We start from the raw sequence: 27,763 nt of genomic DNA on the forward strand, positions 1-27,763 counted from the left end.
TCCAAACAAAATTTTGGTCTCTAGCCATCTCTCCCTGGCAGACAGAAATCCTGCTGCTTTTCACAGCTGGGTGTTATCTGGATTCCTTTTCAGCTCTGGTGCTATAGGCTGGGGAGCCCAGCTTGGAGTTTAGACACCACACTTCTCAGGGGGAACCCCCACATCCCCTGAACTATCCCTCCAAAACTTCAGCTGTTCCCCATGGGAGCCCAGCCAGCCTGGGAGCATGAGAGCATGATTCCTCCATACTCCTTACCAGTCTCACTGTGGTGAAGTTATTTCTTTTGTCCATGGTCACAAGACTTCTCTCCAGCTAGTGTTCAGTTGGTTATTCAGGATGATTTCTCTACAATTTAATAGTAATTCCAGATTAGTCCTAGGAGTAGGTTAGTGTAGCTTCTACTTTCTGCTCCACCATCTTGCATCCTGAAGCAATCTCTCTTTTGATAAAATTTTTGCACGGGTGATCCAAGGCATTAAGAGTGAATATATTCCACATGTAAAGTCTACACTTCACATTTAAGTGATGGTTTAAATGCAAAACTCAATTGACCACAGTTTATTTTTATTTATTTCTTGAAAATTTTCAAGAAATACTCACGTGTCAGTTTATTTTTATTTATTTTTCCTGAAAAATTTCTAGTTTACTTTTTTATTTTTAAGTGAATTTATTGGAGTGATATTGGCTAATAAGATTATATAGCTTTCAATTTTACAATTCTATGATACATGGCCTGTATATTGCATTGCATGCCCACCACCCAAAGTCAAATCTTCTTTTATCACCATATATTTGACACCTTTTACCATTTACTATCTGCCACCTCCCCCTCTTGTAACTACCATACTATTTCTGTGTCTATAAGTTTTCATTTGTTGCTTTCAGTTTTATATCCCACATACGAGTGAAATCATATGGCCATTGAGACATTTTCTGTATGACTTCTTTTCCTTAGTTTGATATCTCATTAACCATCCATGTTGTCACAAATGTCAGTATTTCATCTTTTCTATGGCTGAATAGAATTCCATTGTATATATGTACTACATCTTCTTTATTTAATATTCTATTGAGGGACAGAGGTTGTTTCCATGTCTTGGCTACTATGAATAATATTACAATGAGCATAGGGGTGATATTTCTTTGCAAATAATTATGTTCAAATTTTTCAAATACCTGGAAAAGAGGTTGCTAGTTCATATAATAACTCTATTCCTAGTTTTATGAGGAATTTCTATAATGTTTTCCCCAATGTTTGTACCAGTTTTACATTCTCACTAGAAGTGAACAAGGGTTCCTTTTTCTCTACAACCTCTACAACAGAGGTTATAATACTTGTCTTGTTGATAGTAACCATTCTAACAAGTATGAGGTTGTATCCAACTGTAGGTTTTATTTGTACATCCCTAATAGCTAATGAAGTTGAGCATCTTTTTATACACCTGTTGACCATTTGTATGTTTTCTTGAGAGAAACATCTTTTTAGGTCCTCTGCCCATTTTTAATTGGATTGTTTGTTTAGTGTTGAGTTGTATGGTTACTTACCTGTTTTAGATATGAACCTCTTGTTGGAACTGTTGTTTGTAAATATTTTCTCCTATTCATTTGGTTGTCTTTTTTGTCTGTTTCTTTTGCTGTTCAGAAAGGTTTTAGTCTGATATAGCTCCATTTATTTTTTTTATCTTCACTTACATTGCCTTTGCTGTCAAATTCATAAAAACTTCTCTATGATCAATTCCATAAATTTAGTAGTTATATTTTCTTCTATATATTTTATTGTTTCAGGTATTTGATCCAGTTTGACTTAATTTTTGTATATGGGGACAAAGAGTAATCTAGGTTCATTCCTTTTCATATGGCTTTCCAGCTTTTCCAGCAACATTTATCGAAGAGGCTTTTTTCCCCACTGTATCTTTTTGGCTCCTTTGTCAAAAATTATTTGACCATATATATATTTGGATTTATTTCTGAGCTTTCAACTCTGTTTCATTGGTCTGCGTGTCCGTTTCTTTGGCAATGCTATGCTGTTTTGATTATTGTTGCTTTGTGGTATACTTTAGAATATGGAGTATGATACCTCCAGCTTTGTTCTTTTTTCTCTGGATTGCTTTGACTACTCAGGGTCTTTTGTGGTTCCATACAAATTTGATGGGTTTTTTTTGTCCTATATCTTTAAAAATGTCAGTGGAATTTTGATGAGAATTGTTTTAAGTATGTATATTCTTTGTGTAATATGAACATTTTAACTGTGTTGATTCCTGCAAACCACATACAGGGAAGATCTTTCCATTTCATTGTGTCCTTTTCAATCTCTTTTAATAACGCTTTGTAGTTTTCAGTACATCCTTTGTTAAATTTATTCCTAGGTATTTTATTCTTTTTGTTGCAATTGCAAAAGGAATTTTTCCATTTCTTTTCTTTAAACTTAATTATTAGTATAGTATATTAGTATAGTATAATTTAATTATTAGTTAGTATATAGGAATGCAATGGGTATTTGTACATTGATTTTGTATCCTGCACTTTACTATATTTGTTAATTGTGTCTAATAGTTTTTTGGTAGACTCTTTAGGATTTTCTATATAAAAAACCATGTTATCTGCAAAAAGCGGCCATTTCATGTCTTCATTCCCATTATGGATGCCTTTTATTTCTTTCTCTTTCCTGATTGCTCTGGTAGGACATCCAGCACTATTTTGAATAAGTGTGATGAGAGAGGACATCCTGGTATAAAATACAGTGCATTATTGATATACTTTAAATAACTGAGGTTCAGGTTGACCAAACTATTTATTAATTTTAATTCCACTTCTGCCCTAACTTAAGGTATTCTAAGATAAGTTGTTTTAATTCTGTTGTATAGCTATGAAACACAAATTCTATTATCTGATTCACTAGGTACCCTGTAGGCTGATGGGCTCAGTACAATCAAGATGTGCATTGCTATACAAAATAAAAAGTAATCAGTATTATTAAAATCCAGCTAAGTTTCTCATCTTTGTTACAAATTTCTTTTCTTTATTCTTGTATTTTTATTAACATTTCAAATTATGGTAACTAAACTCATTTTAAAGTATAAAGTATGAAGAATTGTATTGGTTCCTCTTTGATATGCTTTTATAAAAGCAGAGCATCCTCATGTTTAAATTGTTGATATTCATAAAATATATCTTATTTAGAATTTGCTGGAGTATTGCTCATTAAAAATCAATGCATTTTAATATATCATATTTTAATAAAAATGAGCATTTTGTTGATCAAGGATGTGAGTTTACAGCAATGAAAACATTTTTGTACATATACAATGCTAAATGCACAAAGTTTATTAAAATTTTAAAGTTAATTCACTAGCTTTTCATGTATAAAAAGCATTTCTAAAACAAAACTTCTATAAGATACAGCAGGAAATAAGAAGGGACTACACAAATCTTCAAAAACATTCAATATATCTTATTTTTATAGTAGGTGTACACAATGATCTCTTAATAGTAATGTTCTTTGCAAAGGTCTGGTCATCAGTGTACCTCTTTCTATGAGAGTCCTCAAAACTCAACCTTGAATCTCGAAGTTGGGCAGCAGATAACACTCCTGAACCAGTTGAAAGGCCTGAACACAGGAAAATATTTTAGAAAATGTGCTCACCACCATCTATTAAACTTTTTGTAAAAAGCTTGATATTTGTATGTTTTATGAACAACACTTACAATAGAAGCTACTCCTCTGATCTCTGAGAAATGCTGTGATACAGTGTCACCAAATCAGGACTTGTATTAGACCATTATAAACATTATAATTGGAATATTCAAGAGGTATTTTTATATCTTTATTACAACTCCTAAAAAGCAATCTAGGAAAGTTTCATTTAAGAAATCAACAAAGCCCTGGCTGGCATAGCTCAGTGGATTGAGTGCGGGCTGCGAACCAAAGCATCGCAGGTTCGATTCCCAGTTAGGGTACATGCCTGGGTTGCAGGCCATGACCCCCAGCAACCACACATTGATGTTTCTCTCTCTCTCTGTCTCTCTCTCTCTCTGTCTCTCTCTCTCCCTCCCTTCCCTCTCTAAAAATAAATAAATAAAATCTTTAAAAAAATAAATCAACAAAATGGTAATGTTGAATCAGATGCCACTCTTCTATGTTTGTGCAATGACACCAATTTTAAAAATCTGAGTAATGGTGCATTCTGTATTACAGTTTTATAAAGGCATCAAATTTTCTAGTGTGAAGCACAACAGTGAAAGATAGCCTTATGGCATATTTTTTATTTGTTTACAAATAAAAAGTAACCTAGTGTAACAGGAGAACTCTCCACCCCCAGAAATGGAGAGGGGTGGAGAAGCACTAAAGACTGCACATGCATGTGTCACCCTGGCAACCAAGATAATAAGCACAAGATACAGAAAGAAGAGGCATGGCAAGGCTAGTGTCAAAAACTGGGAAGATGATTGGATGGGAAAAACATACCTTCCCATCGGCTTCTTCCATGCTGAAGATTCTGGGGGAATCTTTAAAAGGAAAGTAGGTAGGAATGCTGTTCTCTTTTAGATTCACCCCTCTTTTCCCAATGACAGGGACTGGAGTTCCTGGGCCCTGGACTTTGGGGACTGGGTGGCCTGGGAACATTCAATTTTCCTTTCCACTGAACTCTGTCTCCAGAGTTATTGCCTATAGGCCGTAGGCAGTGGGACCCCACTAGCTCCATTACAGTAGTGGTGTCCAACATGGGGCCTTAGTCGCTTGTGGCAGGTTGACCACTCCCTGAGTGCTTTAAGGCAGGCCTAGAACGTAGTGAGCTCTGGTAAGAGGGGAGGAGAGGAAGCTCAGGCTGGTGGACTTGGGGAGGTTTGGGCCAGAGGACTCAGGGAGAATCAGCCTGGCAAGCCCCGCATCCTTCCTCCGGGCAGAGAACCATGTTGGCTGCCACCCAACTATGGACCACACTTGGTCTCTGGACAGCAAACACTACACCCCTCTCTCAAATGGGGAACCCCAGGTAGCTGCCACCCACCTTCTGCCCATGCTACCAGTTCAGGCCCTCCAAGCCCCATGCCCCTTCCTAGATTGGAAGCCATGGTGGCTGCTGCCCACACATGCCCCATGGCAATGCCGGCCAGTTGGCTATGGAACCAGCACAGCAGGGGATGGTCAGGCCTCGTACCCCTCCCTGACCATTTCATGTTTGACCAAGAGCACTACAGGTACTGGGGGCAAGGCTGATAAGAAGGGTGCAGTGGGATGGAGGAAAATGAGATTCTTTCAGGTCTCAGGAAACAGGTCTTGGGAAGACCAGGCTATAAGCTCTGAGACCTTCCCCTATGTGTGTAGCTATGGGAAACCTCTTAGGCAGCCACTTGCCAGAAGCCTGCTTGCTCCTCTAGTGGCAGGGACAGGGGATTGTCATCAAGAAATCTGTGTATATCTACAATAAATAAAAATTCAATTTTCCTTTCCACTGGACTCTGTCTCCAGAGTTATTGCCTATAGGCAGTAGGCAGTGGGACCCTACTAGTTCCATTACAGTAGTGGTGTCCAACATGGGACCTTAGTCACTTGTGGCAGATTGACCCCTCCTCCATGCGGTGGGACCGTGGCTCTTCCCAGTTACTGGGAATTCCTCTAAATACCTGCTAGGGGTGTAGGCCACTTAAACATGCCTGGCAGGTGGAAAAGAAATGGGTCTGGGAAAGGAATATACTTGGGGAAGAAGGAAGAATCCCCTGAGATTTAGGACTATGAACCAAGATCCGTTGAGAACTGGCAATTTGTTGGGGGTGGGGGGATAGGGGTCACTGCTTGGGTTCACTGTTTGTGAGATTAGTTGACAGAAAAACTTGCTTGTGAGCATTTGTTAAAATAATGGACTCTGGATGCCAGGTTTCTCTGTATGTTACCAGGTTGCTTCTTTTGGTGATAGGGTTGGGCCTATTATGTATCTGGGCCAGCAGAGGCCATTCTGATTTGATTCCTGGAGGGAACCCACTGCATAGAATTTTAGCAGACTAGGGTACATATACCCATTATCCAATGTGCAAGGAAGTATTGATTTATTAATGTAATATTTCATGGCCTATGTACATTTTGGATTGTGGGGCAAGGTGGCCCATAGATGGTTCTTTAGATGACTATACAATTACGCAACTATTCAGTTGGTTGCCTTTTTTTTTCTTTCGCTGTGCATAGGGTTTTGTTGATGGAACAATATTGGCAAGAGTTACATAAATGGGATGAAATCAGTTATGTCAAGGCATTTATGTCATTGCATAATAGGATTTCACCAGAGACAAAAATCCATATGATGGTGCAGAGAAGGAGAAACCTCTCCTTGATAGTACATAGGAAGAGAAGGAGAATGAAGAAATAGGCTTCATTAATGTCTTGAACTCAAGGGACACAAGGTTCATAGCAGGAGGAGCCCTTCCATCATCATCCCCACTGCAAGCTACCCCTGAAATAGAACCCAAAGAGGCAATGGCCCCACCCATGTATGATGAAAGATGAGGCTCCCCCTTGGAGACCTATCAGGGCACCCAATTTAGACAGGGAACCTCCCTATACCATAGGCAGAGTAAATCAGAAAGACCAGCCCACTGGATACTATTGGGCTCATACCTGTTCTCCACTACACTCTTACTGAATTGGAAAAATTCCAACCCCTCCTATAGGATTGATCCTCAGAGAATGGCATATCTTATTACCTCTGTTTTTGCCACTGAACATCCAACATAGGCAGATGTACAGTATCTGCTCAATATCTTGTTAACAATGAATGAGAGATGACTGACTATAAATAAGGTTAATGAAAAGGCCCAATATCTCCACCAAGAGAATCCCACTGGGACACTCAACACAGGTAGGGCAATTCCCTTCACAGAGCCTGACTAGAACCCAAATGTTTAGGGTCTAGCCTTTCTAGAAAATTACCCAAAGTTTATCCTGCAAGGGCTTAAGAAAAGAGTGCCTAAGCAAAAGAATCTGAATATGATACAGGCCCTCCAGAAAAAGCCATTGAGGACCCTTCTGAATTTTTAAACAGGATTAATCAGGGCCATAGAAAGCACACTGGTGCAGATCTTTAGGCACCAGACAATGTGCGGATGGTGAACATGACTTTCATTGGGCAAAGTGCCCAGGTATCAAAAAGAAACTTCAGAGTTTAGATGGAACATTGGGAATGAATCCCTCTCAGCTGGTAGACATAGTCTTTAAAGTCTACAATGTCTGGGAAGCAAGGAAGGTAAAACAGGCCATGGTGTTCTTAGAAACAGGGTGGTGAAATAAGAAGAGATGGGACCCTAAAGAAGAAAAGAGAGGCCCACTAGGGGCCAGTCAATGTGCCCATTGCAAGGAGGAGGGCCATTGGAGAAAGGAGTGCTTGAATATCAAAAGGGAAAGTACAGATGGAAATCCTAACCAGGAAATGTTAAAAAGGCAAGGGAGCCTGATGACAAATGAAGATGCCCAAGGGCTCCCTTTGACATCTCCCAACCTATTACTATTTTCCCAGAGGAGCACCAGGTATAGTTGATGGTGGGGAACAAGCCAATTGACTTTCTTGTAGATATGGGAGCTGCATACTCAGTGGTAAATATAAAAGTAATCAAGGAGAGTTCAAATATAGTAATGGTTACTGGAATAACTGGACAATCTACAAAACAGGCATTCCTTAAACCCCTAGGATGCCAGATTGAGGATCAAAAGATCATACATAGTTTTCTCCACATACCAGACTTCCCTGTTTCAACACTGGGCTGAAATCTACTTTGTAAATTGCATGCCCAAAAAACTTTTTCTCCTGAAAAGCAGCAACTATGTATAGAGATCCCACTGGAAGGTGCTCTCCAGCTCCAGGTACAACTGACCTGCCCAGAATGTCCTGAGGTAAAATCTTCCCACCTGAGATCTATGAACAGGTCAACCAAACTGTATGGGCTGCTGAAACCCCAGGTAAAGCAGTTAGTATCCAACCCATAAATGTTAACTTAAAAGGGGGTGCATATCCCATGGAAGAAATAGTGCACCCTCAAATAGGAGGTTTTAGAGGGGATTCAGCCAGTATTTCAGAAATCATTGAAACTGGCACTAACTCAATCATGCCAGCCTCCTTATAACACTCCCAACTTGCCAGTTAAAAAGCCTTGCATGGATGAATATTGATTTGTACAGGAATTAGAGCCATAAGTGACATTGTTCAAGATGTTCATTCTATGAATGCCTAACTCCGGTACTCTGTTGACCATGGTGCCTAGAGAGAGCAAATGGTTTTCAGTCCTAGAGTTGAAGGATGCCTTTTTCTGAATCCCAATAGGTGAATTGTTGTTCAACTTTGAATGATAGGTCCCCAAAATGAAAACCATGCTGCATTACTGCTGGACTGTGTTGCCGCAAGGATTGAAGAACTCCCTGACTATAATTGGTGAAGTATTACCCAAGAAATTAAGGCATATTCAATTGAAATCAGGAGTTCTTCTGAAATATATAGATGACATATTGATAACTAGCAGCACCTACAGGGATTATTTTCTCAACACCATCACAGTCCTAAATCATTTGGCACAAAGGGGTTATGAGGTTTTACCACACAAGGCACAGATTTGCAAACAGAAGGTGGCATACCTAGGATTTGAACTGAAACAGGGAACAGGGAGCTTGATGAAGATAGAAAACAAGGCATTGCTATACTAAAAGTCCCAGAAAACTGAAGGCAGTTTTTTGTGGGTTTTTTTTTTTTTCAGGATTATAAGGTTCTGCCGAATTTGTATTAGGAACTTTGGCCTTATAGCAAAACCACTTCACAACTCCTTGAAAGGACTGGACTCTGAACCTTTTGAATGGACAAGGGATTGTCAGGTAGCATTTGATACCTTGACGGAAAACCAGGTAGCATTTAATACTTGGTTTTGGCTCCCACACTAGAATTTCCCAGTTTACAGAAGCCTTTCAAAATGTGTATTCATGAAAGGCTGGAGACTAGACAGTGAGTAATAACCCAGACTCTGGGAAACATCCTCAGACCCATAGCCTATGTCTCAAAGAAGTTGGATCATATGACAAAAGGATGGCCACCATGTCTTCAAGCAGTGGCAGCTACCTGTGACATCTTACAGGAAGCTGAGAAGTTTGCTTTGGATTGGCCTACTATTGTATTGGTACCACACCAGGCCCTAACTTTATTGGAACAGAAAGGACAATATTGGCTGGTGACAGGATGCCTGAGGAAATACCAGGCCATTCTGTTGGACAGCCCAATATTACCTTGGAGACTACCATAACTTTGAATCTGGCTATTCTACTCCCAGACACAGAAGGAAACTCAGCCTTCTAGCATGCCTGCTTAGAAATCATTGATCAGGTTTATTCGAGCAGGCTGATTCTACTGGACCAACTATTGGCAGTACCAGACTGGGAGATGTACACAGGCAGGAATAGCTTCATGGACAATGGACAATGATGAATTGGGTGCATGGTAGTCACCGTAGACAAGGTAATAGAAGCCCAAGCCCTTGCACTGGGAACTGCAACACAAAAAGCTAAATGATAGCACTTATGAGAGCCACAGTGCTATCCTAGTGAAGGAAGGTGAACATCTAGATGGACTCTGTATATCCCTTCATGTTAGTCCATGCCCATGGGGCAATATGGAAGGAGAGATGACTCTTAACTTTGGAGGGCAAGGATTTTAAACATGCAAAGGAGATTTTACAATTACCAGAGGAAGTGGATCTGCCAGACCAGGTTGCCATTATGCACTTCCCAGAAAACCAAGGGGATGGTTCCCAGATGAGCCAGGAAAGCCAAACTGCTGATGATGCAGCGAAACAAGCAGCTGGAAAGATGCAACACTTAGGGGTTTTGATCTGCTGATTGAACTCATCAATTTTTTTAGTACAAGATATGCTTTAATTTTAAACCATATATTCCTTGGACTTGTCAAAATTTAAACCTCATTATACAGAACAATATTAGGAACATGCCCATGAATAGGGATTCACTAACACTGATCCCAATTCCATATGGGGGACCAACACCCATGGAAGGATCTTACTTCCTGAGACTTTAGTATATTCCATCCTCAAACACCTACAGAAAAGGACTCATTATGGAAAGGAAGCTTTGATGGACCTCATTAGATCGTATTCTAAAGGCCCCCATTTGCAAAGGACTATTCAGAGGATTACCCAAACCTGTCAGATATGTGCCAAAAATAATGCTAAAACAGAACATACACAAGAGAAAAAGGCAGTAGAATATAAAGACTTATGTCCATTTGAGGACTAGTAAGTAGACTTTACACAAATGCCTAAAACCAGAGGAAATTTCAAATGTTTATTCATTTTCATGGGCACTTTTTCTGGATGGTTAGAAGCTAACCTTCCAGAACTAAGAAGGTGACTGAGGTAGCAAAACTTCTACCTAAAGAAATAATTACAAGGCTTAGACTTCCTCACAGTATTCAGAATGACAATGGACCATCATTCACTCTGGAGATCTCCCAGAATGTTGGACAGACATTACAAATAAGGTGGAAACTACATGAATCTTGGATACCTCAATCTATGAGAAAGACTGAGAAAATGAATCACTCAATAAAGAAGACCCTGGAAAAATATGCCAGAAAATGCATTTGAAATGGGACCAGGCACTTCTGATTGCTTTGCTCCAGATTGGGGTAGTGCCTAGAAGTGGGCTTAAATTAAGCCTTTTTGAAATAGTTTATGGGAGTAAACTATCAGTTTACTCCCATAATATATCAAAATATCAGTTCTGGGAGTGCTCCCCACCCCCAGATATGGAGCATGAGTACAAAATTAAGCAATATGTACAACATTTAAGGTAAATACTAACCATTCTGCTTAAATTTGCTCAATTCATGTCTGCCTACCCATCTGATGAACCCTTATACCCATTCTAGCCAGGGGACCAAGTCTTACTTAAAAGACTTAGAAGACTCAAGGACTTAAACAGCAGTTAACTAAGCAATGGACTGGTCCCTATGATGTCTTCCTGACAACATATTCTTCTCTAATGCTCATGGGAATTAAGCCTTGGATCCACCTTGTATGAATAAAATGAGCACCACCTGTGGAGCTTCAAACCCTGCTTCTGTGGTTGATGCTGAAAATGAAAGCTGGACTTGCACTCTAGGAGGAGATTTGAAATTTCTCCTTTGGAAGAGGATAGTGAGCCCCAATGCCAAGTGACAATGTTCCTTTATGTGTTCAAAGATTTAGAGGTTTTTAGCTCCCAGATAGAGTTTGAGTGTGGTCCATTCCATTGTTAAAAAGGATAAGGATTGAAAGTGAATTATGGTTATTTCTGAGTGAGTAAAGTCTGTGAAGGTTGTGAAGGCTATAGAATGGTGTGCCCTTTAAAAAAAAAAAAGAAACCTCAGTGCTTGGTTTGAGTTATTTTTGTTTCTTGCTTTCTGATCTTTGGGGGACTTGGGAAACTTAGCTTAGGAATCATCTATCTCTTCCATTTGGGGCTTTGAGCCATTTGGACCTAAGAAAGGTCATCTCTTCCTAGTTAGAGCTCTCTTAAAAAGGCAAGAGAGCATGTCCCTTCCATGAGATTAGTTGGTGAGACATAATGTATCTCCCAGCAGAGCAGTGGATGCAAGGGTAGGTGAGAGAATGCCTCTACCATTGAGGCTTTGTGCCATTGGCTCTGGGTAGAATCCAGCTAGGATGAAAACATATCTCTGCCATTTGGGGCTTCATGTCATTTGGACCTAGGAAAGGTCACCTAGAGGAAGTTACAGCTGGCTGAGGTGAGATGATGTCTCTATCATTGGGGCATTGTGCCATTTGGGACCTGGGAAAGGTCATCTGTGAGACCAGTTACTGTGAACAGTTGGTGGGAGACAAGATTATAAGGCTAGTTTTAGTACCCTCTTATTTCTTTGGAATACTGTATCTGCTTTGGATTTTTGTTTTACTATTTTGAAAAGTAATTGAGGTTCCTAAAGTTTAAAACTTCACATTAGGTTAGGAAGAAAAGTAATGAAAGATATAAGGCATGGAAATGCAATTTTGGTAGATATTGGTAGGACAAAGATTTTCCTTTTTGCTTTTTATTTTTCTCCCTACCTGAATCCCTCTAGAATTTGGCATTCTTAATAAGTAATGATATAAAATTTCCTTTTCATGAAACTGATAATACTGGTTACAAATTATGGTTTTAATAAACAAAACCATTTTGATTGGAATGTCATGCCTAAAGGAGGCACATCTGGGCTCTTGTTGCTACCAGAAAGCCTTGAGGAACTAAGATTGACTTTGGAAATAGTCTGGTACCTTGTTGGGTCATGTGGTTCACGGCAGTCATTCCAGGGAAGGAACAAGGGTTGCTTTTAAAACATGATGGGAACTTCAAGGACTTAAGGAATAGTGGTACTACAGGCAAAGACAATGGCAGTTGTGAGGCTTGGATTTTATGCCCCAAAGGACTGTGTAAAGGTCAATCTGAAGATTCCTTGTGGAAGTTCCAGCAAAGCAAACTTAAAAAGGCCTACGTTTTCAGTGCTGCTCTTGTTGTTTTTATGCACAATGAGGCAAAATTGAAAATTTGCAGTACTTTTGAGGCTAATGAGTGTAATCTTAGATAGAAGAATCAGGTTTTATGGAAATTCACAATGCTCAGTTATGAACATGAGACTCTAGTGCAGCTGTCTTCAAGGTTTGTTTTCACTTGAGAGTTGAACTGGTTTGACCTGATGACATCAAATAGTCACTGCTTAGTATCATTTCAGCAAGAGCACTGGAACTGAATGGAACAATCTTCTTAAAAGATTGTCTGTGGACTCAGAAAGGGTGTAGGCCACATTTGAAAAGCCCACCTGTATCACTGCCTCTTAGGATCAAAAGTTTGGCTGGACTAAACACTGAGTTGTTGGTGTATGGGGCTGTCTATTGGCTTCACTTTAAGACTGCTTGTTTTTCTACTTTAATAGTTTGGATAGAAAAGGTCCAGGAGTGTTAAATTGGGAGAATCTCAAATTATCCCCCTCAGCCTAATGTAAGTTGAGTATATTAGGCAGTTAAGACTTTAGACAGATGTGACATGCCTTGCATACCTTTCTCCAAGAAAGCCATATTTCTTCTTAATCAGGGACACTGTATAATTAGTTTCTACCTTTGTAATTTACTTTTTATAGTTTTGATTGTGCCTTCTAACACTTGCCAAATCTGTCACCTCCAGAACATGACAAATATGCCAACTTATCCAGTAATACCATCCTTTGGACATCATACATTCTATTTTCCAGGGACAACCACCTAATCTGGGCTTTGCAAGATCCTTCTCCTTCATGTGATGGCTCCCCTCCACTCCAGACCCTTCTTTGTTAGGGACCTCTGGACAAGTGGATAGGTAGGACTATGCATCTTGGTCAGCAGGAAGTAGTTACTGAAGAATGAGACCTTCATCTATCTGTCTACACTTGTAAGATTACAAGTGTCCAGAGTGTTAAAGAAGGAAATTGTACTGGGGGAGAACTCACCCCCATAAATGGGGAGGTGTGGAGAATCCCTGAAGATGGAGCATGTGTGCATCACCCCAGCAACCATGATGATGCACACATAATACAGTAAAAAAGAGGCATGCAAGGATGGCACCAAAAATTGGGACTGTGATTGGATGGCCAGGATATACCCACTCATCTGTTTCTGCCATGTGGGGGGGGGGCGGTTTGGGGGGAGCCTTTAAAAGGATAGTAGGTAGTAATGATACTCTCTCTTGGATTCTCCCTTCCTTCCCAAATGACTGGGGCTGGAGTTCCTGGGCCCTAGACCTCGGGACTATGTAGCCTGGGAATGTTCCTGCCATGCCTACCTGAATGCTCCACAGTTGGCCTAGAGTGTAAGGAGCTCCAGGAAGAAGGGAGGAGAGGAGCCTCATTTTGGAAGGCTTGGGAAGGCTCAGCCAACATACTCAAGGAGGCTGGGGCTGGCAAGTTCCATGTCCTTCCCCTAGGTAGGGAACTGTGGCAACTGCCACCCAGCCAGGGCCCACGTCAGAGGCCATGGACAGATGAGCCCCTCACTCCATGGTGGCTGCCTCTTGCCTGTAGCTCACACCTCTGACTCAGGCCTGGAAAACCCCACAACCCTTCACAGGCTAAAAGCTGTGGACTGCACACATGCTAGTGCAGTCCAGTTGGCTATGGCACCAGTGAAGCTGAGGATGGTAAAGCCCCACACACTTCACAGAACATTTATGGCCTGGCCAAGAGCACTACCAGTACTGGGAACAAGGCCAGTTAAGAAGGGGGCAGTGGTGGGGTTAGAGGAGATTTGGGCCAGCAGGTCCCAGGAGGTGGCACAGCCAGGCAACAAATCCCATGCCCCACCCCTGCACATGAAGCCATGCAAAACTGCTGTGGCAGCCAGCTACCAGTAGCCTGCTTGCTCTACCTGTGGCAGAGTTGAGTGTGGGCATCAAGAAATATCTGTACATCTATAATAAATAAAATTTTCATTTTCCTTTCCACTGGACTCTGTCTCCAGAGTTATTCCCTATGGGTAGCAGGTGGTGAGACTGCACTAGTTTTGTTCCACTAGCATACCAGTAGTCAGAATCCCTTATGGTGCTTGGCTTAGGATAAAATAAAAACTTCTATGTCTTTTATGAATACAAATACTTGGAAGCACAGACAATAACAACAAACTTTTTATTATATTCATGTTTCTGGGTATAAACCATATTCAATTATTCAAAAGAGTATTTAAAAGCAGATTTATGGCACTCATCTCCTACTATGACCACATCAAAATTACAATTAAATTATAGAAAAATCAACAAAGATGAGCATCTTCTGTTCAGAAGTCCTACAACTACGAATATAAAAAAGAAGTCATGTTGAGACTGGTCAGAAAGGCAGAGATACAACACTGGCTGGACCCACACCTACACGCGATACTTGAGAACTCAATGGGAAAATGCAGCTATAGATGTGCCCCACTAGGAGCAAGGGGTCTCAGCCCAACAATGGACTCTCCATCCCTGAACAGCAGTACTTGAAAGAGGAGTCCACATAATATATGGCTGTAAAAATCAGTGGGAATTCCTTCCATTTGAGTGAGACCAAAGGCTGCTACAAACCCATGTATTCTCTAAAGGGACAGCACATAAAGTATTGGTTGCAGGTGCTTACCCTGGGCTCTGGTGAATTGAAAGCAGCTCAGTCCCAGAGTTATACAGAGAGAGACTGAGCTGCATGGCTTCAAAAAGAAGTCTAAAAGGGCAGCCACCAAGTTTCTATGTTGAATTCTCCTCTTGTACAGCCTATATGCGCCATCTTTCCTAAATAGGTCACTTACCCCAAAAGGCATTAGCTAATGAGCCATACTAACTCCACCCTGATGATTCCTCAAGGCTCTTCCCTACACAACTTACATAATATCTGAGGCTCCCTGGTGACAACCAACCTTATCCCACATTGCACTCTGTCAAAAAACACTCCTGAGGAATTCTGGTCACACTCAGTGTGACAGATACACACAGGGAGAAACTGCACTGCATGGCTTCAGGGTGAGGACTATCTTCACACACAGCCAACAGGCATTACACTTCCTGTATAGAGTCCTTCCCCTACAGAGCATTAGCCTGGTGAACTTTACTAGCTCCACCCTGGTGAATCCCTGATACTTTCACTCATAAAATTTGCATACCAGCCAAGTCTTTCAGTGGCTAAGCCTTGCTTCAGCCAACAAGCAACAGTGGATCTCGAAGGGCTGTGGGTCTCCTGTTTAACTTTCTGAGCTGCTATGTGTGGCAGCAGGTTTCTTTTCATAGCTTAGTCCTACCCATGGGCACCCAGGCCAGTATAGTCAGCTTCCAACCATGGATTACTTTGTAGCTTTTAACAAGTGACCCTGAACCTATCACAGGCAGTGTCTTATATTGACATTCAGCAGAGTCCTTCCCTAGAGGCCCAAGAAGCAGCACATCTGATGGCTGGCTTCCAGACCACAGCAGAGCACCACAAGTTAGGTCCACAAGTAGCACATCCAATGAAAGGTCTCCAGACCCTCCTGGGATGAATTCCACTTCATGGAGTCAGCTCCTGCATAGCAACTCATATACTTTGGGCATGGTCAGTCCTCATACTGAGCCATCCTGAGGGTCAGTCCAACCCACAGATGTGCCAGTAGTAATCCAGACTCAACTACAATATGAGGTTACATATAACACTACATGGAACATTCCTGGATCACACTATTAGATGAGTCTCCCAGTGATACAGGAAGACTGTATCACTGGGGCCCAGAGGATACCTACTACATAAGGCCAACTTATCAAGCTTGGAAGACATAGTGGATCTAAATAACAAATATAAAGAGGCATCCAGAATACAAAGGAAAAGAAACATGTCTCAAATGAAGTGGAGGCAAACAAGGTACCAGATACAGAATTCAAAACAATTGTTATAAAAATGCTCAAGGAACTTACTGAGAACTTTGACAAAGAGTTAGTGAGCATTAAAAAGGACATAGAAACCATAAAAAATAATCAATCAGAAATGAAGAATAAAATAACTGAAATAAAGACTACACTAAAAGAAATCAACAGGGAATTAGATGAAGCAGAGGATCAAATCAGTGATTTGGAAGATAAGGTAGCAATGTAACTAACCAGATCAGGAAAAAAAAAAAAGGAAAAACTAATTTTAAAATGAGGATAGCTTAAGGGACCTAAAGAACAACATTGAACATAAATAACATCCACATCATAGGGGTAACCACAGCAGAAGAGAGAAAGCAAGGGATTGAAAACCTATTTAAAGAAATTAAACTTCACTAGCCTGGTGAAGAAAGTAGACATACAAGGCCAGGAAGTACAGAGAGTCTCAAACAAGATGAACCCAAAGAGGTCCATATCACATGTATTAAAATATCAAAGGTTAAAAACAAAGGAAGGGTCTTAAAAGCAGCAGAGAAAGACAGATAGTTACCTGCAAGGGAACTCCTATAAGACTGTCAGCTGATTTTGCTACAGAAACTTTTCAGGACAAAATAGAGTGGCATGAAATAGTCAACCAAGATTATTCAGCAAGGATGTCATCTAAATTTAGGGGGTGGGAAGTAAATACAGACAACTGTAATTGAACAACAATAAAATCAATTAAATTAAAAAATAAACTAAATTTAAAACTTAAATGAATGAATGAATGAATTTAAGAGAGAGCTAAACAGCCTGCTAAACAATAAGAAGCTAAAGAAGTTCATGACCACCAAACAAGTCTTACAAAAAAATGTTAAAGGGACTTTTTTTAACAAGTCAGAAAAAATAAAGGAACTTAAATATGAATAATAAAATTGCAAAAACTACATACTATCAATAATCACTTTGAATATAAATGTATTAAATGTTCTAATCAAAAGATACAGGAGATCTAAATAGATAAGAAAATAAGATCCTTATATATGCTGTTACAAGAGACCCAGTTCAGATTGAAAGACACATACAACTGAAAATAAAAGATGGAAAAGATGCTTTATGCAAATAGAAACAAAAAGAAAAAGCTGGAGTAGGAATGCTCACATCACCAAAAAATATATATATATATTTTTAAATCTTTCTTTCCTTCTTTTTTTTAAATTTTTTTATTTGTTTATTTTTAGAGAGGGAAGGGAGGGAGATAGAGAGAGAGAGAGAAACATCAATGTGCGGTTGCTGGGGGTTATGGCCTGCAACCCAGGCATGTACCCTGGCTGGGAATCGAACCTGCGACACTTTGGTTCGCAGCCCATGCTCAATCCACTGAGCTACGCCAGCCAGGGCTCAAAAATATATTTTTAAGAAAAGGTTATATTAAGAGACAAAACAGACATTGCATAATGATAAAGAATAGTAGCATATTAACTTTGTGAATATTTATGTACCCAACATTAGAGAAATTAATTATATAATGTGAATAGTAATAAAATAATAGAAATAAAAGAGAGATTGACAGTAATAAAGTGAGTCATGGTAGGGGACTTTAACATCCATTAACATTTTATGTCTTCCAGATAGAAAAATCAATGTAGAAACAGTGACCATAATAACATAAATAGGATGAATTAATTCATATTTTATAGAAACTTTCAACCCTAAGCAACAGAATATACTTTGTTTTCAAGTGCACTTGGAACACTTTCTAAGATAGAGCACATGTTAATCCACAAACCAAATCTCAATAAATTTAAGAAGACTGAAATCATATCAAGCATCATCTGCAATCACAATGGTATTAAACTAAATATCATGTGTAAGAAGAAAATACTGAGAAAATACACAAACACATGGAAGCTAAATATCATTACTAAATAATGAATAGGTTAACAATGAGATCAATGAAGAAATCAGAAGATACCTGAAACAAATGAAAATAAAAATACAACAACCCCATATCTATGGGACAGAGAGAAAGCAGTCCTATGAGAAGTTCATAGCAATGCAAGCCTCTCTCAAGAAACAAGAAAAATCTCAAATAAAGGGCATAACTTTACAGTTGAAATAACTAGAAAAAAACACACAACAAAGCCCAAAGTTTGGAGAAAAAAGGGAATAATAAAGATCACAGTGGAAATTTTTAAAAATATGGTCTAAAAAAAGACAAAACATATGTGAAACCAAGAGTTGAGTCTTTGTAAAGATAAACAAGTTTGCTAATCCTTTTACCAAAAACATCAAGAAAAAGAGAGATAGGACCAAAATAAATAAAATTAGAAATGATAAGTAAGAAGTGACAACTGACACTACAGAAATTCAAAAGATTATAAGAAAAGACTATGAGCAATGATATGCCAAAACTGAACAATCTAGAAGAAATTAATAAATTCCTATAAACATACCATCTTTCAAGACTGAATCACAAAGAAATAAAAATATGAACACACCATTATGACAACTGAAATGAAAAAATAATTTTAAAAAACTCCCAACAAAAAAGTCCCGGACAAGATGAAATAACAGATGAATTTTATCAAACAATCAGATAATTAACACCCATCTTTCTCAAACTACTCCAAAAAGTTTAAGAGAAGAGAAGGCTTCCAAAGTGATTTTATAAAGACATTATCCTGATTCTAAAACCAAGGACATTACAAAAAATAAAAACTATAGTTCAATATCCCTGATGAACATAGATGCAAAAACTCTCAATGAAATATTTGCAAACCAAATTTAACAATGCATTAAAATCTCATACACCATAATCAAGTGGGATTTATTTCTGGGATGCAGGGTTGCTTCAATATTCATATATCATTCAATATGATTCACCACATAAAAAAATGAAGGATAAACATTGTATATCAATTGCTGCAAAAAAGCACTTCACAAAATCCAGTACCTGTATATGATAAAAAAAAAAAAACTTTCAGCAAGTTGGGAATAGAGGGGAAAATAGCTCAGTAAAGGCCATATATGGCAAACCCACAACTAATATCATACTAAATGATGAAAAGCTAAGTGTTTTCCTTAAAATCAGGAACAAGACAGTATGTCCACTTTCACTACTTTTATTCAGCATGTCACTGGAAGAGGTAGGCACAGCAAGTAGATAAGAAAAAGAAATAAGAGACATCCAAATTGGGAGGGAAGAAGTAATAATATCCATGTCATTATTTGCAGATAACATACTATTTTATACAGAGAACCCTAAAGACTTCATCTAAAATTTAATAGAGCTAATCGATAAATTCAGTGATATAGCAGAGTATAAAATAAATATTCAGAAATTGGTTACATTTTATACATCAAGATGAACTATAAGACAAAGAAAGAGAACAAATGACTGAGTCATGCCAAGACAATGACACAGATAGGCTTCAGCAGATGCTCTGGAGCACAAGGGGCCTGGAATGCAATCATTGCAGTTGGGCAACCCAGAGTGGCTCTTCAGGCAGGTGCCTGGCTACTGGATTGGAGGCATAGTGCCATCCATCCATGCTGCCACAGTGTTGCTGCTGAGCTGTTGGTCATACCAAGCTCAGATGCAGAGCTAGATGATGTTTTCCATGTTCCAGAAGTTGGTGGGGTTCACAGCAGGCTCCAGACCGCAAGGAGCACACCCCTGCAAGACTGCAGCCCATCAACCAGGTTCTGCAAATGCATTTTGCCAAGGGAGTACTGTTCAAAGTGAAGATAGTGATTGGAGAAGACAGGAACACAAACAAGATAGCTCTGTGGCACTAGCTGCAGAGCAAGAACTTTGTGGAGAAGTTCATCCTCACCCAGGAAAACCAGATCATCAGCATCCACTGGAACTATAAAACCACTGTTGGTATCATAAAAGTTGAGTTCTGGGATGTAATTGACTAAAGAAGTTGCAAATGGCAGAATGATGGATTGATGATGAGAAACCACACCCTGGAAGCAGAGTTTGAGATGGCCCTGGAGGCTGAATTCCTGGACATGTACAAGAATTTTAATGAGGCAGTAATGATATTTGACATCACTAAGCAGTGGACCTTCAGCTACATTCTTCAGGAACACCCAAAGGCGTTCCCATGTGCCATGGGTGCATGCTGAGGAATTACCATGACATAGGTGAGTATAGCGACATCCAGCCTGCTGACATGCATGACTTCATTGATATGTTGGACAGGCCTCCAGACTCTTCCTACTTCCAGTATGCTAAGTTTTCTATGAAGAGCTTTGACCTGAAGTACCTTCATAAATGCTTCAATATCCTGTTCCTGAGGCTCCAGACAGACATACTAATGTGGCAAACTGGAGACAAACCAACTGGACATGAACACCATGCTGGAGGAGCTGGAGGTATAGCGGGAGACTGAGGACCGTAACTATAGCATCTTCCTAAAGATGATGGCAGCACACATCCTCAGTGGTGGCCAATGGGCAGAGCCCATCCTTGAGCTCCCAGTCACTGGTGATAGTTCTGAGGCCATGTCCATGGGGAACTCCAGGCTTAGCAAGGTCAAGCCAGCCCTACAGCTATGCCTCCACCACATCCCCTCCACCTTCCCGTCCCTGCAGTCCTCTCTGAATGCAGTCACCAGCACATTCTGTGTCCCCAGCCAGCCCATCCCAGTGACACAACATCATTTCCTGGCTGTTTGGAACTTCTCCTGCTGCTTAGTGGACCCAGTTCCTGCCAGATCCACTTGCAGCTACAGAGGACCCAGTGAAATTCCAAACCCTGGAGGAATTTTTTCCTGCAGATGGCCCTGACCACAGTTTCCTGGACAATATAATTCCCTTGCCCTTAGGACAGCAACAGCGATGGGGAGACCCTGGGAGGGACCCTAATGGTGCCACATTTCCAGGATAACATAGACCTTAAAGATAAGCTATCCAGCAGGCCCCTGCTGATGATGGACATGTCCCCAAGGAGAAGACCACTCTTTCCAATGGGGAGGTAACAGGACATGCTAAGCCCTCTGTCCAGGACCCCATAAGTGCTCCAAGCCAGAAACCAAACAATCCTGTACAAAGGCCTGGAGGCACCACAGGGGCACAGCTCCCAGGGCAGCAGAGCCCCCTGGGCCCCTTCCCTCGTGTCTGACAGCTCCTCTCCAGGGCACAAGGACAGGGAAGAATTGGCACTATTGCCAGAGAGAGACCCAGAGGAGCCCATTGCTGCCCAGATCTTGTCCTTTATCAGGGAGGACACTGACTTTAAAAGCAACTTGGACATGCCAGAAGGAGGATGAGTTCCTGGAGTTAGAGGACATGGCCCTACTCAGCGGTCCTCACACCCAAGCCCCCTGTCTCTTCCTTCAGAGTAAAAGATGACACAGATCTCTTCTGGATGGGGCTGGAGGAAACAGGTCACATGATGAACACACGTGAAAATAATAATAAGAAAGGCAGAGAGGAGTGAGAAAAGGCTTCGAATAAGGGGAACAGCATGAAAAAAGCAAGGACCAGGAGGAAGGCTGGGAGAACCAGCAGTGGCAACAGGGTAGGAGGATAGAGGTGGACGCTGGAGGCCTTCCTGCGGGAGGCTTTGTGTGGCCCTCTCCTGAGGCGGGGATTGTAGGAGTTCTGGATTGGACTGCGCCTGGATGCATGCCACTTTGTGCAATCTAGGGGCTCCAAGACTGCCCTGCAAAAAGCAGGCAGTGGGTGTCCACCCTGTACTTCTCAGAGAGGGCCAGAGGCCCAGGAGGCCCAGGAGGACATTAACAGCGGCGGCAGCATCCTGATCACTGTATGATTCTGGCTTGCCCAGCCCAGGGCATGCAGGCTGCCCAGCTTCCTGCATGGCTCCACCTGAGCTGTGTGCCGCTGGTCTCAGGGACCTCTGGGCACATCTGCTGACACTGGAAAGTACTGTAAGTCTCCCCGGAGAGACTCTTCCCAGGTACTGTGCCCAACATCACACCAGCTTGGACGTGTCTCCAGCTAGAGCCAAGATGCCTTCACTCATTTCCTTTTTCTTCTTTCACCAACCATAAAGCTCTTTTATTTTTTGCTTTTAATAATGCCCCTTAAAATTGCATCTAAAAATTAAAATACCTAGGAATAAAATAACAAAGGTTGTAAAGGACCTATACTCAAAATTATAAAACATTTAAAAAATAAACCAAACAAGATAACACATAAATAAGATCATTTGTTGTGCTCATTGATAAGAAATGTTAACATCATGAAATCATTCATATTACCCCAAACAACCTATCAATTTAGTGCAATATTTATCAAAATACCAATAGTGTTTTTCACAGAATTAGAACAAGTAAGAAGGACAATGATAGAGGTATCACACTACATATATCAAAACAAAACAGCATGTTACAGGCATGAAAATAGACACATAGATCAATGCAACAGAATAGAGAGGCCAAAAATAAACCTCTCTACATATAAATAATATAAAAGAAAGAAGGCAAGAACATACAATAGTCTATTCAAATGGTGGGAAAACTGGACATGCACAAGCAAAAAAAAGTGAAACTAAACCACCTTTTTACACCATATACAAGAAAAAACTCAAAATGAATTAAAGAGTTAAATATAAGACTATATAACTCCTACAAGAAAATATAAGCAGTAAAAATCCTGACATTTCTCTTAGCAATATCTTTTAGGGCAAGAGAAACAAAAGAACAAATAAACAAATGGGAATACATCAAACCAAAAAGTTTTTGCACAGCAAAGGAAATCATCAATAAAATAAAAAGACAACCTACTGAATAGAAGACACTTGTCAATGATACATCAAATAAAGTGTTAATATCCAAAATTTAAGAATAATTTATACAACTCAACACAAAAAAAATCCAATTATAAATTGGGCAAAGGACCTAAATAGCCACTTCTTTAAAAAAGACATACAGAAGTCCAATAGACATATAAGATGTTCAATGTCACTATTCATCAGAGAAATACCAATTAAGAAAACATCAGCAAAATGAAAAGGGAACCAACCAAGTGGGAAATTATATTTTCAAATGATACCTCAGACAAGGGTTTAATCTCCAAAATATATAAAGTACTCACATGACTCCACTCCAGGAAGACAAACAATCCAATTTAAAAAATGGGCAAAGGGTCCTGGCTGCTGTGACTCAGTGGATTTAGTGCTGGCCTGCAAACCAAAGGGTCATAGGTTTGATTACCAGTCAGGGTACATGCCTGGATTGTAATGCCAGGTCCCCAGTTGGGGGTGTGTGAGAGGAAACCACACATTGATGTTTCTCTGCATGTCTTTCTTCTTCCTTTGCCCTTCTATAAAAATAGACAAAATATTTTTTAAAAAATGGACAAAGGACCTGAACAGATGCTTCTCCAAAGAGAACATACAGAGGGCTTAGAAACATATGAAAGCATGCTCAATATCACTAACCATCAGACAGATGCAAATTAAAACCACAGTGAGATACCACATCACACTGGTAGAATGGTTATCATAAACAAATCAACAAATAACAAGTGCTAGCAAGGCTGTGGAGAAAAGGGAACCCTAGTACATACACTATTAGTGGGAATGCAGACTGGTGCAGCCACTGCAGAAAACAGTATGGAATTTCCTCAAAACTAAAAATGGAACCGCCTTTTGACCAGGCAATTCCACTGCTGGGAGTATACCCTAAGAACCGTGAAATACCAATTCAAAAAAATGTATGCACCCCAATGTTCATAACAGTGTTATTTATAATAGCCAAGTAATAGAAACTACCTAAGTGCCCATCAGTAAATAAGTGGATCAAAAAACTGGTACATTTACACTATAGAGTACTGTGCAGCGGAAGGAACTCCTACCAGTTGCAGTAGCATGGAGAACTGGACAGCATTATGCTAAGTGAAATAAGCCAGGTGGTGAAAGATGAATACCTTATGATCTTACCTAGAAGTAGAAGCTACTCAACAAAACAAACAAGCAAGCAAAACAGCACCAGAGACATAGAAGTAAAGAACAAATTGACAGTAACCAGAGGGACAGGGATGTGAGATAATAGGGGGAAGAATGGGTCCCCCCTATTATCTCACAAACTTAACTTACAAGCAAAATAGAAACAAACTCATAGATAGACAGCAGGCTAACAGTTCGAGGGAGGCATGTATAAGGGTTGGAGGGATCGAGCAAAAAAGAAAAAGGACTTTTGGACATGGACAACGGTGTGGTGATTGTCAGGAGGGAGTGTAGGGGGATAAATGGTAGTGGAAAATACAATAATAGAAAATATTTAAAAATAAAATAAGATATCACTTCATTCCTGTGAAAATGGTTGTCATCAATAAATAAACAACCAGTGTTGGTGAGGATGTGGGGAAAAGGGAACCCTTGTGCACTGTTGGTAGTAATACTAATTGGTGCAGCCACTGTGAAAAGTTGTATGGAGTATTCTCATTAAAATTAAAACTAAAAACAGTGGATTGAGCGTGGGCTGGGAACCAAAGTGTCCCAGGTTCAATTCCCAGCCAGGGTACATTCCTGGGTTGCAGGCCATAAACCCCAGCAACCACACATTGATGTTTCTCTTTCTCTCTCTCTCTCTCTCCCTCCTCTCCCTCTCTAAAAATAAATAAATAAAATCTTTAAAAAAAAAACAAAAAACTAAAATTACATTATGACCCAGCAATTCCACTTCTGGGTATATATCTGAAGAAACCCAAAACACTAATTATAAAAGATATATACACCCTTACATTCATTGTAGTATTATTTACAATAGTCAAGATATGGAAGCAACCCAAGTGCCGATCAACAGACGAGTGGATCAAGAATAGTACAAATATGCAGAGGAAAATTGCTTGGCTATAAATAAATTAATTCTTACCTGTTACAGCAATATGGATGAACCTAGAAGGTATTATGCTAAATGAAATAAGTTAGACAGAAAAAGACAAATACCACTTGATTTCACATCTATGTGGAATCTAAAGAACAAATAAATGTCCAGACAAAATAAAAACAGACTCATAGATAAGGAAAATGGATTGATGGTCATGAGAGGTGGGGATGCTATTTGCAAAGGTGAAGGGATTGATAAGCACAGATTGGTAATTACAAAATAGACATGGGATGTAAAGTACAGCATAGGGAATATAGTCAATGATATGGTTATAACTATGTATGGTGCCAGATTGATACTTAAATTATCAGTGGGATTGTTTTGTAATATATAACCATTTGTAATTGTTTAACCACTATGATGTACACCTGAAATACAAAATATAAAATAATATGAAATAATATTAAAGGTCAACTGTAATTAAAATAAAATTTAAAAGTAAGTAAGAGTGAATTGTAAACATAATAGATAAGAAACAACATTTATAATATTCACCACAGATAATAAGAAAAGTAAGTCAACCTTTGAAAAGGGAGAAAATATTTGCAAATACATATCTGATAAGGGATTCATATCTAAGATATGTAAGGACCTTATACAGCTCAATTAAAAAAAGAAAGAAAGAAAAACCCCACAAATAATCTATTTAAAAAATGAGCAAAGGACCTGCTATATTCAAAAAGACAGGATATAATTAGTGATGGTGAGGGTGTGGAGAAAATGGAACCATTGTACACTCTTGGTAGGAAATGGTAATTTGTGCAGCCATTGATGCAAACAGTATGGCGGGTCTTCAACATATTAAAAATAGAACTTATATATGATCCAGTAATGTCACTTCTGGGTATATATCCAAATAAAATAAAATCACTATCCCATAGAAATATGTGCACTTGATATTCGCTGCAGCATTATTCACAATAGCCAAAATATGAAAATAATCTAAGTGTACATCAACGAGTGAAGAAAACTATATGTGTGTATACAGATAGTGACTATATGTGTGTATATGTATATATGTAGATATCTATATATCTACATATATAGTCACTATAGTCACTATATATAGTCATATATAAAATTCAGCTACATAAAAAAAGAAATCCTGCCACTTTTAATAACAGGGATTAAAACTGGAGGACAATTGCTAAATGAAACAATCTAGACACAGAAAGACAAATACTGTATGATTTCATGTATATATGGGATCTAAAAAAACCTAACTCATAGAAACAGAGTGTAGAATGTGAGTTGCCAGCAGCTAGGTGATGGTGGAAATGGGAGATGTTGGTCAAAGGGTACAACCTTTCAGTTATAAGGTGAATAATTCTGGGGATGTAATGCACAGCATGGTCATAATAGTTAATAATACTCTATTGTATACTTGAAAGTTGGTAAGTGGGTAAAAACTGTTCTCAACACAGAGGGGAAAGAGAGAAAACTCATATATGAGATTATGAATGTGTTAACTAAATTATAATTTCACAGTATAAACATATTATCACATTGTACACCTTAAAAATCATGTACAAGTTTAAAAAATTAAATATTTATTGTTTGCTATATACTTAATTATGCAGATTTAATTATAATCATCAACTAAAAATAAAGTTATGAAATAAGAAAAAACTGAATACTAGTATAGAGTTATATTACTTAATATAATTCTAAATGTAAAGCAAATTGTATAAAAATACACAGTTGTAACCACATTGAAATTGTATATGCATATTATAAGGATTGTACAAAAACAATGCAATTCATTTTTGCATGGATTACACTAATAATTATGGGTGAACATATATTTTGCATTTTTCTTTTTATTAATATGAAATTTTACAACAAAAAACCCTGTATTGTACTGCAATATGCACAATATCCTTTCTGCAGGTTTCAAGGCTTTCCATTGTTTTTGCCATAAACAAATTCCTTCCTGCATCACCCTAACCACACTCCCTGATAACAGTACAAGATGAATCTACCTGTTGATACCAAGATGGTAAAAGTTCACAACTTTCTATTTTTTCATTAAACACATTCTTAGCCATTTTTAAGACGGTTTAGAAATGCTTTCTACAGAAAATCTACTCAAATAACATACTCCAAACGTCCATCACATCCTACCCAACTATTTTCACTCTGATGAAAAGAGGTCTCAGGTTTACATTGTCCACTGAAGTACTGCCCAACAAGATTCAAAATAAATTATTTTATTTAATTAGAAGAAATTGGGATTGGAGATCCTCCCCAAAAGCAATAGAATTCAGGCCCATTTTGTTTTGCTAACCCTAACTCTAGCCATGAATTTTCTTTACATTTAGCTTTTATACACATACAATATCATAGTCATCTTGCATAAATGAGAATAATTTATTTACAAATGACACTTTTAGATGTTAAGTAAAGCAACTGATTAGATTATATTTATCTTCAATAACAGGTAAGCTTTGGATGTTATTCTATCTAATATTGCATTTAGATTTGTTTTGACAAAACAGAGAAAGAGAAGTA

The 27,763-nt window shown here is 39.1% G+C and overlaps 1 pseudogene; it reads left to right on the forward strand.

The window, feature by feature from the left end:
• The window catches only part of LOC123824214, a 47,082-nt pseudogene extending 25,418 nt beyond the window's left edge, over positions 1-21,664 (forward strand).
• The last annotated feature ends 6,099 nt before the right edge of the window (positions 21,665-27,763 follow it).

This window comes from Phyllostomus hastatus, unplaced genomic scaffold (assembly GCF_019186645.2).
Source record: "Phyllostomus hastatus isolate PE091 unplaced genomic scaffold, TTU_PhHast_1.1 phas_contig_118, whole genome shotgun sequence".
Lineage (NCBI taxonomy): Eukaryota > Metazoa > Chordata > Mammalia > Chiroptera > Phyllostomidae > Phyllostomus > Phyllostomus hastatus.